Source organism: Canis lupus, chromosome 11 (genome assembly GCF_011100685.1).
Source record: "Canis lupus familiaris isolate Mischka breed German Shepherd chromosome 11, alternate assembly UU_Cfam_GSD_1.0, whole genome shotgun sequence".
NCBI classification, from domain to species: Eukaryota; Metazoa; Chordata; class Mammalia; order Carnivora; family Canidae; genus Canis; species Canis lupus.
In genome coordinates, this window is record NC_049232.1 from 58,307,967 (window position 1) to 58,334,180 (window position 26,214).

The following is a 26,214-nucleotide window of genomic DNA, read 5'->3' on the forward strand; positions in this document are numbered from 1 at the left end:
TGAATGTGGCATTTTAATTGGATTTTTTTTTTAAGATTTTATATATTTGAGAGAGTGCACATGAATGAGAGAGAGAGCAGGAGCTCGGGCAGAGGGAGAGGGAGAAGCATTCTCTTTGCTAAGCAGGGAGCCTCATATGGGGCTCAGTCCCAGGACCCCAAGATCACGACCTGAGCTGAAGGCAGATGTTTAACCAACTGAACCACCCAGGTGTCCCTAGATTGTTTTTCAAAAATAAATATCATATTTCAGGGAACAACAAACCAATTGGTTTACAGATGATGTTAGTTGATGGACTTTTGCCTTGCAGCACAATAAAGAAAAAAATTATAATTGACTATTTCCACAGGGCATTTTTCTTTAGTGGAGTATTGAGAGCTTGTTTAGTGTGCTATTTCTTTTGGTCATGAATGATTTTGTTGAGATGCTCCAAGTTTGTACCAACAAATGCTTCTCCAGCATCTTCTTGGTTAAATACCTTATACCCCTTCCCCACTGTATCTTACTCTCTATAATGTTTGCTTTAGAGGAGACAAAGACATGGAAATTTTAGGAAATTTGGAATCATGTGATGCAAAAAAGAAAAAGCTAGCGACTCTAGGTTGTCTCAAAATAAGATGTTGATTTGCCAAAGATATTATTTCTGCCTTCTCAAAGAGATAAGACATCTGATGGGTTGTTTTTTATCCTAAAGATTGGATTTTAAATATGACAATATAAATTGCTGAAAAATAAGTGTCCCAAGATTCCCTTCTGGGTAATTGCCTAGATCATCTTTATATCCCAAGGACCAGCTGTAGCACGTTCTTATGTTATGAGATCTTTTTGGCTGAGTATGGGAGGAACATGCCTGTTGAGCCACTTAATTGTGAAAACCGTCAGCACTTGAGGTAAACCACTACTTATATTAGCAAAAATGTAGTTTTATTATGTATGTGTTTAAACACCTCCTATGAATCAGTGCAACAATATTTCTATCTTCTACTTCTTGAAATAACCTTAGCTATCTATATAGTCTGTTGGGTATTATGAGCATTCTGATTTTTAGCCAAATATATGGTTGGCTGATCCTTGAGTTTCACCTTACAGACATCACTTGGTAGTTTAGATGAACAACTATTATTTGATTTATTTTCTGGTGATATTTGTGAACCTATTTGTATTGCAGGATTAGGTGGAAATAGGACATTAACTTGGGACAGAGATGTTAATATAAGTCAGGATACTTACAGACTAAAACTATGCTGAATCTCTCAAAAGGTAAACAAAGCACTCATCTCTCAACAGAAACATATTCTTAGTACTCTTCTTTAACTTGATCCTTTAAGTTGTTGCACTTAATATTCTTCTTTTAACTTCCTTTATTCTTGCTTCTGAGATCAGAAGTAACTCCAGTCAATAACCATACATTATTGTATATCATGGGTTCTAAGTTACTATTGTTCATATTGAAATTGGAATGAGAGAAAGAGTCCTTTCTCATGCTGCTCATGCAGAAAAGGATCGAAGGCTGTGGTACTGTGCCTGTCTTTCAATGTTAAAATCCTTTTTCTTTTATTGTAAGTAAAATATATTTATAAATTAAGCTGGAGGAAATTAGAGAAAAAATCATCTGTCATTATCTTTATCCTCCTGGTAGTAATTGGATTTTAAATTTTCCTAAAAATCAAACAGGAACCAAACCTGAAAGTACGAAGTTTAATTTATTGCTGGAAGGTATATATCTGAAGATTTTCAGTCCTCTAATGTATGACTATGAGCTGACTGGTAGAGCAAGGAGAAAGAGACATAAATCAGTCTTTCTCTGCCTTCACCTGGCACAAACATAAATATAAATCTAAAAATCTGGGAGAGGAAAGATAGTTTATTCTTTTTCTTGTTGCACTGTCATTCTTATTTTGCATGGAAGTTTAAGGTACTTCAGGTGTACAGTTTAGTAATTCAACAATTACAAGACTTGGTACTCATCATAAGTGCCCTCCCTAATATTATACTGTATGCTAACTAACTGGAATTTAAATCAAAACATTAAAAAAAAAAAGTACATCAGTGACTTCTCTCAGAAACAGGCAGGAGAAGGAAAAAGAGGAAGTAAAGTAAAATAAAGTATAAATTGAGAGGGGAGGAGGTATATTTCAAGATGGCTTTCATGATTCTCCTGTATTTCATGTCAAACACTTACTGTCATATGGACCTCAGTGTCCACTGCAGCATTATTTAAATAGCCACGATAGGGTAACAACCCAAGTGTCCATCCATGGATGAATGGTTAAAGAAATTGTGGAGTGGACACATAATGGGATATTATTCATCCATAAAAGGGAATGAAATCTTGCAATATATGACAATATGAATCGAACTTAAGGGCATTATGCTAAGTGAAATAAGTCAGTCAGAGAAGACAAATACCGTATGATCTCTCTTACATGTGAAATTAAAGGAAAAAAACCCACCAAGTTCATAGATTAAAGAGAACAGATTAGTGGTTGGTGGGGGTGGGAAAAATAGGTGAAGGGGTCAAAAGGTTAAAATAAACATTAGTTGGGGGGAAGGGCAGAGAGAGAATCCTAAGCAAGCTCCAAGCCCAGAGCAAAGCCTGAGGCCAAGCTTGATCTCATGACCCTGAGATCGTGATGTGAAACAAAATCAAGAGTCAGACCTTAACTGACTGAGCCACCCAGGTGCACCCCCAAATTTTTTTTTTAAGATTTTAATTTATTCATGAGAGACAGAGAGAGAGAGAGAGGGAGGGAGGGAGGGAGATGCAGGCTCCATGCGAGCCCGATGTGGGACTTGATCCTGGGACTCCAGGATCACGCCCTGGGCCGAAGGCAGATGCTCAACCACTGAGCCACTCAGGCATCCCCGCAATTTTTTTAATTAAGAAAAAAAATTTAAAATATTTATTTTGAGATTGGGGAACAATTCTTTGTGTAAGATCTGTTGGTGGTAGGGGAGCAAAACAAGACAAAAACAATTTACCTAAATTATGCCAGGTATTATAACAGGGACATCCAAAACCTGGTCAAAAATAACTTGGTTAAAATGTCAATTTGATCAATGAATATCTTTTCACTATTGCTTCTTAATTAAGAATAATTTAGACAAAGAAAATACGACACCCCTGCACCTGCCATAAAAATCAAATCTTAAAATTTTGCCATAGGTGCTTCAGATATTTTTTAAGGAAAAGAAAATACTATTAATATGGCTGAAGTCCTACTGTCCTGGACCTGGAAGTAACTATCTGTAAAGTTGGAGGTTTTACTCCCCTGCATGATTCTTATTCATATTTCCATATTTTTCCTACATGTCCACATATTTATAATTAATATCTTAGGGGGATTTTACATGAATGATAGCATATTGAAGTTCCATCTTTGAATTTGACTTTTCACTCAGCATTATGTTTCTGAAATTTATCCAGACCTGCAGCATGCCATTCCTTTTAAATTGTTACATTTCATCTCATTGTGCAAATACACCTACTGAGAGTTTGCTGGATTCTTGTTTTCTTTTTCTTTTTTTTAAGATTTTATGTATTTATGAGAGAGAGAGAGAGAGAGAGAGAGAGAATGTGAGCAGGGGCAGGGGCAGAGGGAGAGGGAAAAGCAGACTCCCCACTGAACAGGAGCCTAACGTGGGGCTCTTCCCAAGACCCTGGGATCAGGGGCAGAAGGCAGACACCCAAGTGACTGAGCCACCCACGTGCTCCTATTCTTTTTTGTTCTCTTGACACCTGTTTTACTCATTCAACTTTCTATTGCAGAAAACTTTCTCATTTCAGTCTCCATATCCATGTGAGCAAGAGCTTTCCTTTGGATGGACACCTAGCAGTGGAATTGCTGGGCCATGATTACATTTTCCAGTTATTTGCTTCAGTATAAGAACAGTATTGATATTTTTATATCCATTTCCTTGAGGAAACTTTGTTTTAGGATTATGTCTGTATATTTCTTAGGGTTTTTTTTTTTTTCAGACAGTTAGATCATCTGCAATTAGTAGCAGATTTGGGATGCCTGGGTGGCTCAGTGGGAGACACCTGGATGGCTCAGCAGTTGAGCATCTGCTTTCAGCTCAGGATATGATCCCAGGGTCCAGGATTGAGTCCTGCATCAGGCTCCCTGCAGGGAGCCTGCTTCTCCCTCTGCCTGTGTCTCTGCCTCTCTTTGTGTGTCTCCCATGAATAAATAAAATCTTTTAAGAAAATTAGTTGCATATTTGTTTCTTCTTTTCCTGATTATTATGACTTTTTCTTATCTTTCTGCTTTGGTTAAGACCTCCAATGTAATGTCAATAGAGGCAGAGGCAGCAGACATCCATGCCTAGTTGCTGACTTTAAAGGGAATATGTCAAGTGTTTCAGCAATCAGTTTTATTTTATTTTTTTTTAAGTTTTTATTTATTTATTCATGAGAGACACAGAGAGAGAGGCAGAGACACAGGCAGAGGGAGAAGCAGGCTCCATGCAGGGAGCCTGATGTGGGACTTGATCCCGGGATTCCAGGATCACGCCGTGGGCCAGAGGCAGGCGCTAAACCACTGAGCTACCCAGGGATCCTCAGCAATCAGTTTTAAATGTGGACTTTCATTTTTTTCCCTTTGCCTTCTAGAGTAGATGACTTCATTTGATTTAATTCCCCCTTTATGTTGTAAATTGTAGATTCTATTTGTGTTTGTTTCAAGTTTTTATTTAAATTCCAGTTAGTTAACATAACAGTGTAATATTCGATTCAGGAGTAGAATTCAGTGATTCATCACTTATATACAACACACAGTGCTCATCACAAGCCCTCTGTAATCCCCATCACCCATTGAGCCCAGCCCCAACCCGCCTTCCCTCCTGTAACCATCAGTTTGTTCTCTATAGTGAAGGGTCTCTTTTATGGGTTATTGTTGTTTTCCCTATGTTCATCTGTTTTGTTCGTTAAATTCCACATATAAGTAAAATCATATGGTATTTTTCTTGCTCTGACTTCTGTTCTTTTAAAGTTTACTCTTCTTTTAAATATATAAACATAGCAAATGATTAGATTAACCAGTCACTCTTTGCTTCACTTAAACAATAATGGTCTTAAGTCACTTTGAGATCTTGGGTATCATTCTCGATTTTTTTTTTCAATACTTCCTTAAATTTTTTCACTAATGGTTCAGTCCTGGCTCCTCTGAATTTACCCACATATTAATTTTTTTTGCTCACCATTCCTCCCTCTATTTCTGTTCTTCCTCCTAGGTTAAATTTCTTCACGGAACTTTCAGCGTGGGTCTAGTGAATTGTAAACATTCGTAATATTTACCTGAAGTTGTCTTTATATTATAATCTGGAAGGGTGAATTCTGGATTGAATAGTTTGTTCACCACCTTAGAACTTCTATAGTGTTCATCCATTTCCCTCTGTGAAGACTCTTCTCTTATTGTTCTTGAAAGGCAATTCACATTTCTCTCCAGTGGCTTTGACATTTTTTTCTTGTCTTTGGTTGTCTGTCATTTTGTATACATCTAGGTGTGAACTTTATACGGACTAGAACTTATTTTATGTCTTGAGTATAAAAAGTCATGTTTGTACCATTCTGTAAAAGCCTCAGGCATCACATCTACAAATATTCCTCCATCCTCTCTATTCTTTTTCTCTATTCGATATACTGGATCTTCTTTCTTTCTGTTTTCCGTGTCTCTTAACCCATCTTGTTTTTTAATTTCTAGAAGTTCTATGCACAAAACTCTGCCTGTTTTTATAGTATCTCCATGCTTACCATTTTTATTTATTTTGTATTCTTTCAATTATTCTGTTTTCTGAAATCATTCTTATTCTAATCCTCCTCTATGTTGTATCTGCTATCTGTAGTTCATACTGGATTGTTCCTTATTAATTTTTATAATTTTTAGCTCACTTTTTTAGCAGAGCCTGTTTCTTCCGTAGGATTCATGTGGAGCTTAGACTTTAAGAGTGTCTCTTAGGACGGATTTTGCATCTATATTTCTCTTAAGTTTAGGCTTCTGTATTCAGAACCCAAACTTGACAATACCGAAGTATAATTAGACAAAGTTCACCTCCCTTCTCACTCAGAGAAAGAAAAGCAAGGTTCAGGAATGCTAGCTTTTACGCAGGAGTCTCTGTTCCCACTCAAATCCTCACATCCTATCCCCATGGATTTGAAAGCCCAGATCTTGTTACTGAGTTGGACATGTACCCCTTTCTCTACTCCCATCTGGATCCACTGTATCATCAGTTTATTGGGTTAACATTCTTATTTTCAGTACCCCTTTTGATTCAACTCATGTATGAATGAAAAAGATAAAAATAAAGGCAAGCCATTGTTTGTAGATGTTTGCAGTGGAATGTTTTCATGCTATCATTGTTTCATGAATGCATTCATTCATTAAACACTTATTTATTCAGTACCTAGCCCCCATGCCCCACCAAGGCATTATGTGTTTTTCCCTAACCAGCCTTCTGCAACTTGAATCTCGTCAAGGATTTCTTAGAGCCAGGGTTGTTGGGCCATGCTTGAAATATGTGAGGGATGGAGGATGGAGGTGAGAGTCACATACTGCCGAGAGTGCAGCACTGATGTGCATTTTCTTGGTGATATTTTAACTATGTAAGCATAGAATTTTAACTGGAGGATGTTTTACTTGTGGCAATTGGTGAGGTGAGTAGATACCATCCAGCCTCTAAAAATTCAAATGTGATGACAAAGGAGGAGACTGCCTGGAATCCACCCAGAAGGCTGAACCAGTGGTAGAGAAGCACTCTGACAAAGCAGCATGCAGCACAAAAGTTCTCATGGTGCAAACAAGTCAGGAGAGCATTGCTCTGAGTAATCTTTGGATGTTACCAAACGAGAAAGTAAGATGTCACTGGAGAGAGAAAATGTCTGTAGATGAAGAGAGTATATACATACAGAAGGTAATAGGCTGAAAGGGAAGGGATCTATAGCAGGGAGGGCAGCAGAGTGAATTGAGAAGTATGATCTGTAATGGGCAATACAGATGCTTCCAGAAACCAAGCCCTTGAATGTTCAATATTCAGTTTTGGACATCACCTGGTGTCAGCTAATCCTTAAAATGTACTTGCCATGTTAACCAGAGCCTCTTAAATGGAGATCCTTTGACAAGGGAATGGTGATTTTTAAGGGCTAGAATATAGCCCTTAATGAGTGAAATCTGGAGTCACTAAAATTCCAGGATGGTCCATGACAATATTTCTAACCCACAGCCTTCAGCTCTTGCTGGATCTGGTTCTACTGGAGCAAGAGAGAAAACAGCAAATGCTAGACTAGACAAAAGATGAAGAAAGAGACCCCAGGGAGAGTAGAAAATTAACAATTTTAAGTGAGCCTGAGGACATCTACTTTCTCATCCTCATTTTTACTCCTTGAAATCAATAATATGAACTTGTGGTGAGGATAAAGGTACTTACCACAAGCTAGCTAAGAAGTAAAAATAGTGATAAAAGTAATCAAATATTATCTTTGTGCATTTTCCATCCTTAGTCCTTTTTTTTTTCCTTTCCCACCATCCTCCTTCCTTCTCTCCTCCTCTCCCTTAGTCTTTCAATAAATTTCAGATCCCCTCTTTTTTCTTCCACTTTTCTTCTCTCCCTTTTTCTCACTCTGTCATTTCGGCAACTCCTTTCCTTCTTGAGGATCAACAAAAGAAGATTTCTCTGAGGGAAAACACTCAAACTGGTGATCAAAGTATAATTTTTTCCCTAAAAATAAGGACCTGTGCTAATATTTCCCTTGCCACCCACAATCAAAATCAGTGTATTTTTTTCAAATTACAAAGATATTTTGGGACTGAGATACCCCTTTTGACAGATCTTCCCAGGTACTAGTGGATTCTTCTTAAGACAGTTTCGTTGCATTCTCTGTAAAATCATGAATAACTCAAACAGTCAAGCCTCTTTAAAATATATTCATGCTTACAGCAAAACTCTAAATGGAGCTTAGCTTCCTTGGCAGACAATATTAAGTACCAGGAGTTTGGACATAATGAATGCAATTGTTGCTTGATATGTACAGATGTGACAGTTTTATCATTTTGACGTTTGCTTGTACTTGCAATTTTTTATTGCCTGTTTTTGACAACTCATTTTTCTCTGCTGGAACCTACCAGGTGATTGTTGTAAATGCCAGCCTGAAAATAAATAATCTCATGAAGTTCTGCAAGAACTTGATGGTTCTGAGTATCTTTCTTCCCTGGGGCCAGAAGTGAGGGCATTGTATATTATCGTTTTGGGACAATGAGCACCATTTCTAGGCCTCTCTTATTTTGTGTGCCTCAAACTTAAGAATGAGTCTTGGGGGATGCCTGGGTGGCTCAGCGGTTGAGTGTCTGCCTTTGGCTCAGGGCATGATCCCGGAGTCCTGGGATCGAGTCCCACATTATGCTCTCTGCATGGAGCCTGCTTCACCCTCTGCCTGTGTCTCTGCCTCTCTCTCTTTGTGTCTCTCATGAATAAATAAATAAAATATTTTTAAAAAATAAGAAAGAATGAGTCTTGGCCTCACTTTCTGCTCTTTATTTGCAGGTGCTAAGATATAACAGATCTGACCACCTTGTTTCAGAGACTTAGATTGCAACTAAGATTTTTGTATGTAAGTCACATCTGGAACTTGCCAGGGAGAAAGTATCAAATATTATCCTTATGTATAGTGGAGTTTCTTTTTTTAAAGAAAAAATTAGTTGATATCAAAGCCAGTGGGTTTGTATCTTGACTCTGTCATTTACTGCTGCTATAGACTTTCATAGCTTCTTTGGACCTCAGTTGCTTCACCTGTGAAATGAAAACAAAAAAACAAATTTCCTTTTGGGTACTTTTGAGAAACAAATGAGGTAATGCACCTGAAAGTACTTGTCAAGTAGCAAGTGGTTAATAAATATTAACATAAAAGTAATTAAAAGTAAGAACTCCCCTGCAATATAAAACACATAAAAAACCAACAAAGATGAGGTAAAACTAACCATACACACATACACACACGGACACCAAAACCCTGACCCTTAGAGTTTAATATGGCAGTTTAATGCCCAGACATGCAAAATTGCTGGGCTTAAGGGGATAATGTTTTTAGAATATATATATATTAAGACATTATTGGATAAGGTTTCAAACAAAGCAATGAGAAATCTGTGGGTCTTTTACATTGCAATGACAAATATAAATTATAGGGTACTTTCCTATGCCTTTATTTATGTAATCACCACTTTGACTAGTGTTTGCAGTATGGAGCGAAAAGGACAATGCCAACATTTAGGTATCTCTCTTATTTTTCGCAGTATCAAACTACCAGTGTTGATTTAAAAAATGAGATAAGGTTGCTATCACCCTTCATCCCTGTCCTCAGGAGCTCTTCCAACTGAGTTGAGGGTTCCTTGGTTCTTCAGCATTGAGTCTCTTTAAGTTAGATGTTTTGGGATCAAGACCCCCCTTAAAATAAACTACCATCCGAAGAAGAGGAGTTAGGACTAAGAAACTAGATCTGGCCCTGGAGTTCAAAAGATCAAAAGAGGAAGAAATATGGTTCTGGGAGGAATAAGGTAGTTGGACTCCAAGGGAAGGACTAGGAGCTGGGCCTGGGACCCTCCCAATCCCTTCTTTCTGAAATCACTCCCACCATACCCTCCTCCAGTTTTCCTTACTGGTTCTACTTCTTCACTCACCTGCCCTTTCAAAGATAATAAAGTGCCCAACCTGACCTGGGGTGAAGGGGAATACAAAGCTCTAATAAGTGTAGGAAAAGATGTGCAGTCTCACTGGTAATCTAAAAATGGAAATGCTAGTACATATAAAATACGATGGAAGGATTTTGAATAGGGCAGGAAAGAGGTCAGAATGAGAGCAGTTTTGCTCTTGTCAGCATTCTAAGGAAATACGTAACTCTGCATAGATCTCAGGATTTAAGTTATACAGATTTCAGATTTTTTTAAATCTGAAAATACTGGTATCACACCATGAAATACACCATATATGACGTTTGCATGGTGTTCTGTTGTAGAATTGGAGTACTGAAAAATAACAATAGGATGATATTGATCCTATGCAATAGGAATTATGTCTTACATTTTCAGTTTCAGTGGAAGAAACTGAGGTACAGAAAAGTTAATTGGCTGGCTCAAGGCCCCACTGCCAATGGGTGTTAAGTTGGGATTTTTAATTTAATGTAAATTTACCTTATGTTCCTTCCACTGGATATATGTGGGCATAATGATTGGTCTCATAGTCACATTGAAGAAGTGAACTTTCTACAGTAGAGAACTAACATAGTTCTTTCTCATAAGTTCAGAGGCTAGAATTCAAATGTAGTAATGTTCAAATGTGAATTCCCCTTTCTACAATCTGCCATTCTTTCAGAGCTTGAAGAATATTACAGATGGTTCATGATTTACTATGGTTTGACTTAGATCAGAATTCGAGATGATCTTATCTCACAGCATGTAAAAATATAATTTATAGGAATGCTCACTTACAAGAGGAGGTAGTATAAAATAGCAGTCTGTAGGGAGAGCAGCTTGGCACCATGCACCAAATCTTTAAGACTTTGTATTCTCCTTGTGACTCCAAAAGCACACTCTTAATCTATGTTATAGAAATATGACAGATTTTGCTGCAAGGTGATTTACCATTAAATTGTGAATGGTGAAAAAGAAAAGCTCCTATATGAAACTTACAGGAGGGATTTAAAAATTTTTATCCATGCAAAAAGTATAATACTCTGTCCATAAAAATGATATTGTAGAAAAATGTTTAATCCCATGAAGAAATATTCAAATTAAATAAGGAGATGGGTGAGAGATGAGTTCAAGATGGTATATAATCTTTTTTCACTATTTTTTTAAAATTTTATTTCAGTTCATTTAGCCAGCATATAGTACACCATTAGTTCCAAATGTAGTATTCAGTAATTTGCCGGTTGCATTTATAATTTGAGTCTACTTGGGCTTCACCAGACTGTGAGTGTAGACGACAGTGACATTATCAGTAAGAACCAAAATCTCACTGTCTGGTGCTCACAGCTGGTGCTCACAGCTGGTCACGGCAGATTCCAGCAGCTCCAGTCTTCCCTGGTGAAGCCTGGGATTACCAGCTGTGCTCACAAAGCAGTCTTTTGGCTTCTGTTACCCAGAGAACTAGAGAATTTACATCCACTCCAGCCAGGGCACATCCATTTCTGTAAGTAACATTCTGTAAGTCACATAAAGGCACCTCACCCTGCCATTGTTAACTCTGTTCACACTGGCGGTGCTGATATCTGAGCCACTGTTATATTCTCTTCACAAGAGGGTGAGAAGTCCTGCTCTCCAACTCACTGCCTCATTCCATCACCTGAGCATTAGTAGGGTGGTGCTTGTTCTTCTGTTTCTGTCTATAGCCCTTCTGTTCACAAGGCTCGGACATGAATCCAATGAATCCATGTGCTTAGGAAGGACCAGTACTTCAGGCAGGCACACTTGTCTCCTCTGCTCCAATCTGCCTTCCATTTTCTCTATGCAGATTAATTCCTGAAAATGTTTTTTGCGGACCATCAGCCTCACCAACTTCTCAGACATGCCAGATGTGTTAGGGTAATGGCAATGGACAGTGCAGTTTCCCAGCCAGATAATCTCTGCATTCAAGTTCTGCAGTACAGATGTAAAATACAATGCCTTTTTGGGAATATGTGTATGTGCCTATACAGCTATATGCCCAGAAAAAAAGGGGTATGTATAAAAATCAGTGTTCATCTCTGGATGTTGGGATTAAATGTATATTTTTTTGCATGGAAGTTTTTCCATCAGAAAAAAATTAAATAAATGCTTTTAGGGAATACCCTGTTATTGATGTATGTAGTATAAAGTACAGAATTTTTTATGCAAAGATAGTAGCTGGTTACTACTTCTTCTGTTATTTGAAAACTCATTATATTCACAAAAGCCCAAAGTCTCACGTCATTTCTCAGAGTGGAATTAATTGAAACAGCAGTGAAAGTTGCTCTAACACTTGATTATTAATTTTTTTGTAACATATACTGTGTGGTTGTCACCAACACCAAACTTTAGGAGGAATTACTATAAATAATTATAATAATGCTTTAATTGTTGGTCTTGTTTAGGAGAATATATTTGAGTGCTCTGGATTTCTTTTCTCTGGTTATAGGTTGATATATTAAATTGTTCATTTTATAGAGTAATGATTGTTCTTATTTTCAGTTTTAAAGACATTTATGGAACTGTCTTTTTCTACTCAACTGGTAGCTCTGGCCAGAGTGTCTACCCATGGTTCTCAGGCTCTGGCACATGTTTTATCGGTGGAGTCAATATATGCCCCATTCCCAGTCCCATGCACCACCACCTAAAACATTCTCCCCACAGTTAATGATAAAGGTGTAAGCTCTTAGTACTAAACAAGGATTTAGATCACTTATGCAAATTTCTCTTGTTTCAGATAAGATAACTGAGATTTAGAGAGGTTAAGTCACTTATCTGAGATCACACAGCTGGTTTTTAACTGAGTTTGCAACCAAACCTATAACTCTTGCAGTATCATAATCAATTGCAAATTAAATTAGTTATTCACAGGCAAATGATTTCAAAAGCAGCAGCTATAAAAAAAAACAGCTATAAACATTTGGAAATAATTTTTGTAAGAACTATTATATAATGTATATCTTAATATACAACTGTATATGTGTGTATATATGCATATATAATGCATATCTTAGTACACAGTTATATAATATATATCTTAATATACAATTATATAATGTATATCTTAATATAATGTGAGGAGGAGCCTTCAAGAGTAGTAGAGCCCAAAGCCTACAAAGATTTTGTAACTGCCCTGACTCACCTTTGAAAGGGGTCAAGAAAACCTCCCAGAGGAAGACACATTTAGACCAATACCTAAAGACTAGTGAGACACTATCCAAGTGAAGGAATAGGCTCACGAGAGGAGTGCTCTTGGAGGGATGGACAGCTTGGCATGGGCCAAGACCTGAGAAGGTACCGAAAATTTGAAGAGCTGTGAGAGTTTTATTAAGACTAGAGCTTAGCTGAGTGAAATAAGTCAGTCGGAGAAGGACAAACATTATATGGTCTCATTCATTTGGGGAATATAAATAATAGTGAAAGGGAATAGAAGGGAAGGGAGAAGAAATGGGTAGGAAATATCAGAAAGGGAGACAGAACATGAAGACTCCTAACTCTGGGAAACGAACTAGGGGTGGTGGAAGGGGAGGAGGGAGGGGGGTGGGAGTGAATGGGTGATGGGCACTGTGGGGGGCACTTGACGAGATGAGCACTGGGTGTTATTCTGTATGTTGGCAAATTGAACACCAATAAAAAAATAAATTTATTATTAAAAAAAAAGACTAGAGCTTAGAGGATAAGACAGGAAGTAGTGACAGGAGACTGGTGAGGCAGGCAGAGATCAGGTTGAGGTAACTTGAAGGCCACAGTAAGCAGCTCATCCTTAGGGTTTTGAGAAACCAGAACACTTGGATATTTTAAGTTTATGCCTCACCTGCTGATATGAAGTAGCAGGGAAGTTGATGAGATCTTGGAGCCACAAAGAGGAGCCTTGAGCTCAAGTTCTCATTATGTGCAATAGATACCCTCTCTCCCCTTAGTGACGAACAAGTGTCATGGGCCTAGGACCTTCAGTGCCCACTCTCCCCAAAACATAATAGATTAGAAACGTATGAAAGAAACTGCAGTGTTGTGAGACTTCTGAACATAGAAGGTGTTGTTTAGAATTACTGTATCGCTCTTTATCATAACCAGGAAACTTTGAAAAAGACAATCCCACCAATTAGGTCTCTCTTTGAAGTTTCCCCAAGCTGTACTGGTTTAGATGCTGGTTTCCTGTAGCAGAAGTTTGAAGATAGTTTTTCCCTAAGATTCCTGACCGGCACATGTAAGTACAATGACTTCATTTTCTGTCTCTGTGTCAACTCTTTGGTCCTATTTTCATCAGAAGTTCACTCTTGCTCATCACACCATGTGTTGGAAAAGTTTGGTCGCTATAGTAAGGCTATCTGATCATTTTGCTCCTGACCCATGATCATTTGGATGTATCTATGTTTAAAGTGATTTTCCAGAATTAGACCAGCAAAGTGCTAACCTATCCATACTCTCATATTTTCTTTACAACAGCTTATATTTGAAAAAAAAAATGGGACATAGGAAAGTAAAATCTATCTAAAGCCAAGTTAGACATTTTTCTCTCTGAGACACAGGTTAGCCTACTTGGGGATGGCTTCACCAGCATAGTATTTCCACAGTGTAGCCTGAGGACAACCTGCTTTGACATGATTAGAGTACTAGTTAAAATTCAGATTCCTGAATCCAGCCACTGATCTTAATCAGAATGGGAGAGGGAGGTGAGAAAGACACATTTTCTCAGTTTTTCAAGTCATTCTTATATATAGTAGAGTTTGAGAACTAAATAAAGTAGCTTGTATGTATACACCAATAGATGCAGTTTAGCAGATGCTGGCAGTGCCCTGCCCATTTTCCCTTGATCCACCACAAGGGCACTAGCAAATAGTCTTAAACAAAGATAGTTTCTCTGTTGTCTGTCCTCTAGATTAAGCCATTCTCTACCTGTAGAAGCCTGCTAAACCTGACAAGTTGTGTAGGCCATGATTGCCAAATTACTCCCAGTTACCCTTGACCAGTGAGGAAGGAGTAATGGTGGATAAATTGTCCTCAGTGAGACCATTTTGAAGGGAGTTTGCTACAGTCTCTGAGAGGTCCCCAGCAAGGTAAAATGCCAGTTGCCTGTAGTAATAATCTATTCATTAATGTACCTTTATTGGTCTTCCTCCCTTCCCTGGTCCCCTTCCCCCCACCCTTGCTTCCTACTCCAACTCCCCTCCCCTTCCTCCTTCCCTGTTCCCTTCCCCAGCCCCTCAGCTGCTCCTCCCTTCCCCACTCCCTCAGCGGCTCCTCCATTCCCCACTCCCTCACCTGCTTCTTGAGACCACTTCACAAATACTATGTTTGTAACCACATAATTGCCTGAAGATCCACTTTGCCGGGGGTGGGTGCAGGAGAGGGATGCAAACTAAGGCAGAGAAGATATATGAAGTAGAAAAACTTTATCCCAAATTAGAGGATAAGACTTGAAGAATGGAAGGCTGAAAAATTTTTAAAAGAGATTTGATGAAGGAAATTTTATTAAATCTGCCCAATTAAAATTGAGTCAATTTAGGCAATTTTTTCCTACATTATCTGCTGTCATTTCTGTGTGGGTGTTCATCCTTCTATGAAATCTAATGTGTTCAACATCCTTCCCAAAGGATGCCAATCACTTGATATTAAGTCCTGCAGCTTTTCCTTGAGAAATAAAATCTTCAGATTTTCTGGAGATGAATATTAATTTTGTATATGCAGCATGGAATTTAGATAACTTAGGAATTAATTTTCTTCTTATAATAGACAAAAGACTGGTTAGCCGGGACACCTGGGTGGCTCAGCGGTTGAGTGTCTGCCTTTGGCTCAGGGCGTGATCCACAGACTCAGGACTGAGTCCCACATCAGGCTCCCTGCCTGGAGCCTGCTTCTCCCTCTGCCTACATCTCTGCCTTTCTCTCTCTGGGTCTTTCATGAATAAATAAATAAAATCTTTTAAAAAATAAAAAAGACTGGTTAGCCAAAAAAGGGCAGGGGCATCTTAAGCACTTCATTTTCCAGGAACTACATGTTATTTCACTAAGATTTTCAACTGTATGTTACTAAAATATAAGTTCCTCTCAGCTGACAGTTGTTCAAAAGCATCTTTAGCATCTCCCAAGACAAATACTTTAAAACTGAAATTTGGTGTCTTTCTTTTCAGCTCTACAGGAAGATAGCGTGGTATTTTGGGGAAAGGTTTGGATTTGAGAGTTTGACAAAGTAGCTGTATCGCCTTCAGCAAATTACTGAACATCTTCAAGTTTCAGTTTTCTCCTCTATTAAAGGATGATGATGATGATGATGATAATGATAATAATAATAATAATAATAATAATAATAATAATAATAATAATCCCTGCCTCACTGGGTTGTTTTGAGGATTAAATAGAGTTTTTAAGGTGCTAGAACATGGCAGGTATACTCACCACCCATTAGCTCACATAACAACCCACCTAGAAGCACACACCATGACAAACACAGCATTTTATCAGTTCAGGAATGCCCTTGGATTTTTTTTCTCATATACTTTTATTTAACTTGCTCTGTCATTTTTTGTTCAGTAACTCTCTTGCATTGAAGAAGTGTTATTTATAGAATTCTGTGTAGCTGTTGTCCATGACCTGCGAACACTTGACTGACTTTGGCATGGGCACTAGTTCAAATGAAAACTCCAATGACTGACTTGTCAACCTAATGGCCTACACAAAATTCAACTGTTTAATTTATTTGCTTTCTACAGAAATTAGTCTGTTTTGACAGAACTGAATAATAAGACAAATCATTTTGACATTCTTTAAACACAAGATGCAAAGTAGCCAGTGAATCTTGTCCCACCAGTTTGGGGGTTTATGTGCCTACCCTTGCCACTAAAAAACAGGCTGGGTTATATGAAATTTGAAATTTTTCCTTTTAGATTGATCCTTCAAGCTTGTACTGTATGAGCAATGACAAGTTCTCTAACACACATTTCCAAGTGAACTCAGGACTTTGGTAGTTTATTCAATGTGTGTAATGTCACCACTTTGGGCTGTGCCTCCTTCCTGCTACAGAGAATTTCACACTGACTTCTTAATGGCAAATTCTATTTTGCATTGTGTGAATATTTTATTAGTGACTGTATTTTTATTGTATATATTTCTAGTCTGCTCTCAAAGCACTGTCTTCTTTTGTCTTCCCTGTGGGGTTATATACATAGAAGTGTCATCACTCTCCGGCCTCAACCTTTTGAGGGCTAGAATGACATCATTTTTACCTTCATATTTCTTGATGCCTATTATAGAAAAATTATTTGTACTGAATATATACTTGTCTTAGATTGGATTCCTCCAGAAACAAACTCTAAAACAACTATTTGAGTGCAGATAGTTTAAAAATATCTGTTAGAGAGCAGGGATATGGGAAAGGAATGAAGCTAGGCTGCACTGGAGAGCAGGTGCCATTGTGGAGACCCGGGGCTCAGTGCAGTTGGAACTTCTGGAAGGTTGCCTGGAATATGCCTCAGAGTTCTCCATAAGGAGTGAGGAAGTTGCAGTATTCCTCCTATGGTAGCTGCATCTTTGTTTGAGGTTTGCTGCAATGGGCATTGATTCTGGGGCACTTTGGCCAACCCTGCATGGCAGCCAAAAAATTCACTCTTGCACCTCAGAAAACCCTCAGGTAGGGAGTTACTTTATAAGAAAGCAATGAGGGCTAAAGGACTATGGGCAGGGCTCTTGCCACCTCTGCTCAATAAACTCTTATTTTACAGAATTGAATGGAATTTGCTAAGAGCTCTAAGAAATGTCAAATGACCCTAAAAACTGAAATCATTGATTTTTTGCTCATCTCCTGCAGATACAGATTTTCAACAGCATCAGCTTTGTCAGGACTGAATGATTTGGGCACAATGCCATTTCCAAAAGCAGCAACAGGGCAGTTTTTCTTCTAACTTTGTCACATTATTGGTATGTCTTCCATACTCAGGCCGTGTTATAGACAGAGCAATAAAAGTACTCTTTTATGCTTTTTAAACTAAACTTTTTAAACTATGGGGTCTCAGTAGAGACTTAGAGCAAAAAGACTTCATAGTCCTTTGGAAACAGTGCTGGGCCAGAAGTCAGGGAGTTTAGGTTTTCTTCTTCCTTCTAGTATGACTTTGTAGGCATATGGCCTTGTAGAAATCCGTTTGAGCCTTTTAGGCCCCATTTTGCTGATCTGTAAAAATGTACAAATTGAACACTAGAGTTTCTTCCACCTTCGAGCAGGATTAGCCTATGCAGTAAGGCAATGGGACTTGTATTTGTTATGTGAGTCAAATAGGGGTTAAAAAAAATACAGACATATACATAATGCAAATACATATATTTCTGTAACATTCATAGGTACCTATTTATTCTGTGGTTATTTTTACTCCAGAATTGAAAACACAAATTTTTATGGCATTCAGAATATATCCTTTTCAAATGATTGTATCCACTGAAAGTACATGTTTTCCTCTTCTACTTACAAAGAAGAATGTATTTTCCACGTATGATCAAAACAGAGAAAGAATGTGATAAAGAGAATTATATCTTGTTTTTCTTGTGGCTGACATGATTAAGTGGCCTATAGAGATGAACGTCCATTGAAAATGCGGGAAATAACCCAAGGTTACTTCCCCATGTGATGTAAGTTTCTCTTAATTTCCCATTTGTCTTCATAAACTCAGCAGGGTTATGCTACTATAAAAAGACTCCCTATCTCTTAATATTAAAAAAAAAAATCAACTTCGCAGGATTCTTTTTGCTGATTCAGCCTGAGTGCTGGTTTCATACCCTAATAAATGTAAGGTTTTATCATTTGTTCCCAAGAGGTAGAGTATTATGTGAGGGGTAATAGCTCAAACCCATTGGGGATTTGTGGGCTCACGGGCACCAACCCCTATCTCTTTAAGGATTTCACATCACACTACATATAAGGAAAAGCAGGTATTTCAAGATAAGGATAAAAATCATGTTGTGCTAGATATGTCCCAGATAAGAAAGATTCACAATCTAGATTAGCAATACCCCTACTTATCTCTGGCTCTGATCTTCCCACTTGGGTGGGAAATGCCTAGGCTTGGCTGATGCTCAGTGGAGGACACAGAGTGTTATTAGCTCTGGTTTGGGTTCCAGCCAAGTTTATGAACACTTGGCAGCTGCTAGTCCCAGGTACCGAGAAAGCAAAGCCACGGCCAGGCACTTCTGTTAGTGCTTTGCCATTGTGTGCACCTGTTCATCTCTCTGGAGACCAGCCTCACTCCAGACTGGGTCTTTAGGATTCTGTAAGTATTGAATGGGTTTCTGAGGCTCTCTACCTTCTCCATAGGGCTCTACATTTTCGTATTGAGCTAATAGGAATGTCTGAGATCCCAATACACTTTCAAGTCAAATTCAACCTTGGAACTTTTTAATAACTGGGGACATCTAGGTAGAGGAGTCTGTACTCACCCCAGTTCATTCTAGTGTAGCACAAATCATAAAGTGGGTAATGTTCAGTTTTATCAGGGTCTCTGAAAGAAGTTTAGGTTCTGCCTTTTAGAGAGAAGATCTGTGTGTGTATGTGCTGAGGGTGGGAAAAAGTGTGATAAACAGCTCGTTCTATGGTTTCTTGTGGATTTTATTTTAATGAATTCAGTGCCAGTTTTGTAACCTTTAAGGTACTTTTTTTCCCATACTTTTATTACTCCATTATCTGTCTCTATTTCTCTCTATATATATACACCTATAGTTTTATTATTGTTTCTTTTTGGAATGATCTTTCTTTGCCCTCAAGGTCTTTGTGCAGTGGTTCTAAAACTTCTCACTAAGAAGGGTTAGAAATGTAGATTCTTGGCTCCTCGAAGATTAGATCTGGAGAAGATCATTAATTAGGAGTCCACACTCTAAACAGTTACTCCCAGTGATTCTAAATGCATTTGGCAGGTGGATCTTCTTTTGAGTAAAACTATTTTAGAGAAGAAGCTCATCTGATTAATGTTTTTGAAAAATCTCTTCCAAAAAGAGGTCTTGTCAATGCCAGAAATTGAGTGTTTTTAAATAGAAGTAAATCATGGATAATTCTTTGTCATCTACAGGAAAATAGCAAATAGATATGAGACACATGTATTCATTTGTTATTTGGGGCATGTATTTATTTAAGCATTTTGTATTCTCACCTATTTTTTAATGCTTATATTCACATTGACAATTCCCTTTGGGCATGACAAATACAACCACTTAAAAGGGCTATAAGATCATGGGCTAGACTTTGACCTTAAAAATGTTCCATCGGATATTTTACTTAACTAGCATCTTTTAAGTACATACTAACTGAAATTTTCCTTTGTGCTGGGCCCTATGCACTGAAGCGATGTCACTTGTGAACTCTCCCATAAATGTTACATGAATGTCCTTGTACTGCCTGGCTTGGTGTGAAATACATAGGCTCAGACAAAAAGAAGTTTTGCTAAAACAAAGAGGTGCTGTTAACTTAGTTTTACTCAGTTTAGGAATCATAAACTTTCCAGTAATTGTGAGAAAGACTTAAAGAAATGTTTTGGCACCTCATAGAGCATCTCAACTGATGGGTGGATGTGGGTGAGATAGTCTTGGGGGAAGGGGAATGTGCCTACCAGTTACACCAACGTATTTCCTCAGGGGTTCTGGAAAATGTGAGAATTAAGGTCACAGTGACTAAAGATGTATAGGAGCTAGATTATTTCTCAAAAGCAACGAAGTGGAAGAAGGCTTAAAAACTACTGACCTACCTACCTATCTTTCTTTCCTTTCTGTTTTTCCTTTCCTTTCTCTCTCTCATGTGTGCTGAAATCTGGGAACAAATAAAAACTACTGATTTATAATAATAATCTGGAGGCCTTTTTAAGTTAGTCTTTTGTCAATACAACAAAAGACTACCTGTGAATATCGGAATTCATACTCTGGGAAGGAAGATTAATGGACCACACTTGGCTACACTTCAAACACACACACACACACACACACACACTAAACACGTGATTTCAAGGCTCATACTTTAACATTCTGATTAACTTGCTAGAATTCACTTTGGATACAGTCCTTATCCAGTGATTTTTGGGGAAGTAAATCTGAGGATGTTTAGTAAAGCTCCAGCTGTTTTGACACACTAAACTGAAGCTCCATTTGCTCCCTTCTATAGCCTGAGCTTTCTCCTTGAGTCCATGCACTCAGTACTTTTGTGATGCAAGCAGATTGCCCAAGGTTCTCTTGCTCTACAACAAAGGGTCAAAAGTGGGGACAGGAAAAGGATAGGTAGGTGTAGACTTGGATTCCTTGCCAGCAGATTATCTCCTTCAGAGGGGTTGAATATGAACACTGTGGATATGAACACTGATTCAGTTCCCAGATATGACACACAGGGTTTCCTGCTAAACTGTCACATGTTGGGCAGCCCTGGTGGCCCAGCGGTTTAGCGCTGCCTGTGGCTCAGGGTGTGATCCTGGAGACCCGGGATTGAGTCCCACATCGGGCTCCTTGCGAGGAGTCTGCTTCTCCCTCTGCCTGTGTCTCTGCCTCTCTCTGTGTGTGTGTCTCTCATGAATAAATAAATAAAATCTTTAAAAAAATAAAAATAAAAAAATAAACTGTCACATGTCTAACCATACATGGGCTAATTATATTTTCCCTGTAACTACCACTAATACTTGGCGTTATTTTTTCCACTAAAAACTCAGAGCTACTCCAGGAACTCCCCAAGGAAGAAGAAGGTCCTAGCATCACTAGGGGTGATTTGGGGTTTGACGCCCCCAGTAAAGGCATAAAGTGGACCACCAAAGCAACCCCTCCATCACCTACCCAAGACCTAGAGTGAACACAGCCCCTCCCCATTGGAATACTTCCAAAAGGAACATCACATATCCCCTTCTTCTTAGGTCAAGAGTACGGACATGAAACAGTACATGTGTGCTAAAAGAGTTTCCCTCTGTGATTATTTGCATTATCTTGGTTACTTGTGAGATTATACATTTTATAATCTATATTTATCTTAATTTTTTGTTTGCTTTTTAAATTATGTCTCAATAGTCTGTAAGCTCCATGTACAACAAATATAAGATAATAAATATTGGTTCAGTGAATAATTAAACCCTCAAGAAAAATCTAAATATCCAACCCCCCTCCCTTCCTCTTACTTGTTCCTTTTATAAGAAATTAAGAAGAATAGCACAGAGAAGGAACTAGAGTCATTGGACCACACTGACCTGCAGGATTATTATAAGGGCTGCCTTCTATCCTTTACTGGTACCTGGATTGGGAGAATTGAGGAGTTGTCTTCATACCCTCTAATTCTTTGATTCAGGTTTTTTTTTTTCCCCAGTGCTGTGGTTTCTGCTAGCTGTGGTGTGACAGTCTTCATACTCTGAACAGTTGGGCAGAATGCTTTCTTTCTTGGAACCCACATATATTTTTAGAATGTTATCCCAAGGGCCTGAGATGGAATGATGGGTGGTGAGGAGAAAGTGGAGATAAGCATGAATGGGTAGAACCAAGCTTTTACCCTTATGTCAGCTTCAGCCTATGTGACATCAGGCCATTCCCACTCACCACCAATGCCAAATTCATCACTAATGGACTGTGTCTCAGTATGTGTTGTAATCAAAGAATTCCTGAAGGAACTGTGATCAACCTGGCATATTCTTCAAGAACTAGAAGGAGAAGAATTCTGAGCCTATGAGTTTGAAAACAAAAGGAGTTCATTTCAAAGGGGCAGGGGACAGAATATATATCCAGAAGTAGGTAGTGAGAGAACTAGGAAAACAGTGAAGACCAGAGAAGGACTTCCTAAAGTCTACAGAGAGGTCTCAAATGGAAGGTTAATGGCCCTGTTCTATCAAATATCTTCTTTGGGCCACACACTATTTTAACATTCCAGAAACTTTACATGAAAATCCAACTTCTGATAGCTCTTGAAAAATTGGAAAATCTGGTAACACTGAGATCACATCCCATAATGCAACAATCTCCTGGAGCTGGGAAACAGCTTCCCCTTTAAAACAGAGCATGGGGTTTTTGGTTAACAAGTCCTATTACTACCTATTACTTTATGTTCTCCCAGTTTCACTCACTTATATTGGTTCTGGTAAGCTGCAAGATTCCAGCTCTGGTTTGTGGAATCGATTTAGGATTTTTAAAGGGACCGTATGCACCAGAGATTTCATTGGCAGGGTGGAAACAAATGGGCAGTCATTGTTTGCCTGACTTTACTGGAGAACATGAAGGGCTCAGAGAAGGTGCGATTGGTGCTCAGGCATCCTTAGGAGATACATGTGATCTGTGGAGAATGCCCCATACATCTGAACCTCTACCAGTGGTTGAACATTTCTTGGCAGTAGTGGTCTTTCCACCGCTTTGTGATGGTTTTGTCAGCATAGATCTTAACTTTGCATTTTAGTCTGTTTGTGCTGCTCTGTCAACACTAGGAGCTCTTTTGGACATTATAGCTATTCTTTAATCTTTATACCTCAACCTTCATTTGTTCCAAGTGGCTAAGTATCTCTCTACTGGAAAATTTGCTTAGTCTCAGTAAATGCGTGTCTGTTATTAGTTCAGATTAGTTTTGCCAAATCACTGAATGTAATATCCTTAGGGTAGAATAAATTAATACATTTGTAAAGGTAATTCCATTAAGTATTTTTCCACAGCACTCAGAAAAAGGATATAGAAAATTTCTAATGAATCCTTTGGAGTGGTTCTAAAAGGACCCCCACAAAGTCTAATTAGTTGTAAACTATAATTTGGTACCTTTCACATTTACAATGAGAGATCTCTGATCACTACCACCCCCACCTCTGTAGCAGCTCCCCCTTTGGCCAAGCTGGGAAAAAAAGGGGGGAGGAAAATCCAAGTCCGGCATGCCATTTAGTCTCTCTGTGGCTTGGTTTCTTCATTATCAAGCACACCTGTCAGAGCCTTGGGCAAGGGAAGAGGCTACCCTCAGAGAGCTCAGAAACTACTAAAGAATTAGGTCTATGGTTCTCAAAGGTCAGTCTCCAGCCAGTAGTGTCAGCATCATGTTGCAACTTGTTAGAAATGCAAATTCACAACTCCCACTCCAGATCTAATGAATCAGAAAATCTGGGGGTGGGCCCTGTAATCTGTTTAGGAAGCCCTTAGGTGATTCTGGCACATAAAAGTTTGAGAGCCCATATTCTGCATTCCATTTATAACAACTACACTGCAGATTTCTCCACAAGGCTCCCTCGAAGCTGAACAAAGCTGAACAAATAAGCTAAGGCATGATGTTCAAAGAGTGAGACTTTTTTCCTCTGTGAGTTTTTCCTATCTAGTAGATATATGTGCTTTGGGGGTCTCTCAGCACAGGTCTGTGATAGACAGAAGCAACCTTTAAGGTAATTGTGGAGAGGAAGAAACATCTGCTCTTTGTCTCTCTCTTTAGGATTCTTAGATTTCTTGTGCACATTCAGCCCACAGGCAAGCACCTCCACAGCCGGATAATCTGTGCTTTTCCCTTTATACAATCTCCTTTCCATTATCTTTTGATCAGAAAGATAAGATCAATCAATTCACAGTGAAGGACTTAGGTTTGGTCCAAACCATAAAGACGCATAAGGTAAAATCAGCAACATATTGGGAGCAGTTGACAGTGCAATTTCCTTGCTGGCCAAAGTATTTGATTTCCACATCAAATGAGTGTAGAAGAATCTGACCATTCCAGGTTTGTCCATTTTTTAACTACAAAGATCATCCCTCTAAGAAATTTCTACAAATGTGATTATTTTACCAGTGAGAAGTTTTAAAAATAGCACATCAACTCTCTCTGGATCATAGCCTGGCTGATCTAATCATATGCTCTGTCTTTAAGATTAACGCTGATTCCTGCAGATCATTTGATTATGTGATGATTGTTAACGCAGGTATGAGCCCAGGAACTTTGGTGTAAAGAATGAGCAGTACTTCCTGGAAGTATATGGATTCATTTCAGAACCACTGGAGTTTCCTTCAGATGTAGAATTATTTTTAGAATTAAAAAAAACCCCAAATGTTATATACATTTGCTATGTCCTGATAATTGCTGAGTTGTGATCATAAGCCATGCTTTGCTAACACTATAAACAATGGTTAGTGCTGCAGTGAAGTATACAGTGGCATTCTGCAGTAGGCAAAAGTGCCATTGGCTTTGAGGGAGAAGATATGAATTGCATACACCTCACAGAAATTCATGTAACCTACCCGTGCTACTTCTTCAGAGTGCTAAGGGGATCATCTGGGATAAAGACATGTGTAGATAATGATACCAGCTGTTCAGAGGCCTCTAGATCCTTGGGGGGGGCGGGGGAGGCATTGCATAGGAGTTCCCTGGGTTCTATGTGGTTTGCATGGAAGATAACCAGTGGTTAGGAACAGACAGGGAGGAGGAGTCTCCCTACATACCCCACTCTCTGAAGCCCTTTATAGGGAATTACTTGACTTTCCTTCTTTCCTCCTCTTGTTCTTTAAAATGGGTTTTGGGTGTAAGAGGACTTATAGTCTCCCATTAGTTTTCCCCAAAATTTAACCTTGTATCGTATGACTGTTATGAAATTTACACATTTCTGTTGGTCAGTGTTGTTTATAAAAAAAAAAAAAAGGCATTTAAAACCTAGAATTTGGAAAAAGAATGCAGTTTTCTTCTTTATCTTTACAATGGAAATTGGACATCCTTCCTCTTTTTAATCTTAATTAAATTTAATTTTATATTCATGCTGTAATTATAATTAATGACTTTATGAGCCCCTGGTTAATTTCAGATTTCTGATGTTGCTGCTGAAAGTAATAATCGAAAAGATAGGACTGGAGATTTCACAAGGGGTCACCCACCCAGCCAGAAATGAACTTCATTAAGACAAAAGGAGAAAGCAGCCCTGATGCCCAGGAGCTAGTCCAGTACTATCAGCTGGGCCTTGGTGTTCTCCTGTTGGACAATTTCACAGGGCATCAACATCAGACAAGGCCATTCTGTGACTATTATGGATCAAGACAAAAACAAGACCACTCTGAAATCACATCTGAACACAGGCATAACTTCTACTTTGTCCAAGCCACAAAACCCCAAACATCTTCTCTCAGCTAATAGGAGGGACTGCTGTTTCTCTACCCATTACAACTTTAGTCTTCCTCTACTCTGCCCTGTCCTTAGATAAGATTTATTGAGATAATCATAAAACTATCTCTGCTTCTGAAAGTACCCACTCCAGAGAGAAGCTTGCTTCCTTGGAAACTCCTCAAATCACTCATTCAAAGCCCCAGTTCTACAAGTGTTTGCTCACACCCTTTTCCTGAGACATCCCACAGTTACCCATGGTATGCATTCTCCCTCTCTGCAACAGGCAAGAGACCCAACTTGTTCAACTACAGGTGTGTTCCTGGTGGCCTTAGGCTAGAGAATATTCTATAAGTGGATTGCTTATTTGGTTTATCCATTCTGGATGATAAATCTGAATTGTGCTAATTATGCCCACCTCCTTAACCCTGGGCATGACTTGCTGATACAGCAGCACTGTCCCTCTCTGACCTCAATTCTGGGAGGTGTGTTCTTA

At 38.6% G+C, this 26,214-nt stretch overlaps 1 protein-coding gene across 4 annotated transcripts in view; it reads left to right on the top strand.

Annotated features, from left to right (window-relative positions):
• Positions 1–26,214, top strand: part of PLPPR1 (phospholipid phosphatase related 1) — a 404,846-nt gene that overhangs the window by 281,782 nt on the left and 96,850 nt on the right. The window contains exon 1 of one of the 4 annotated variants that reach the window (XM_038552953.1): positions 18,832–18,945. The exons of the other annotated variants lie outside the window; for them this stretch is intronic. The gene's annotated coding sequence lies outside the window, so the exon portion shown is untranslated. Of the gene's footprint in view, positions 1–18,831; positions 18,946–26,214 lie in introns of those variants that run through there. 4 annotated transcript variants of the gene reach the window in all.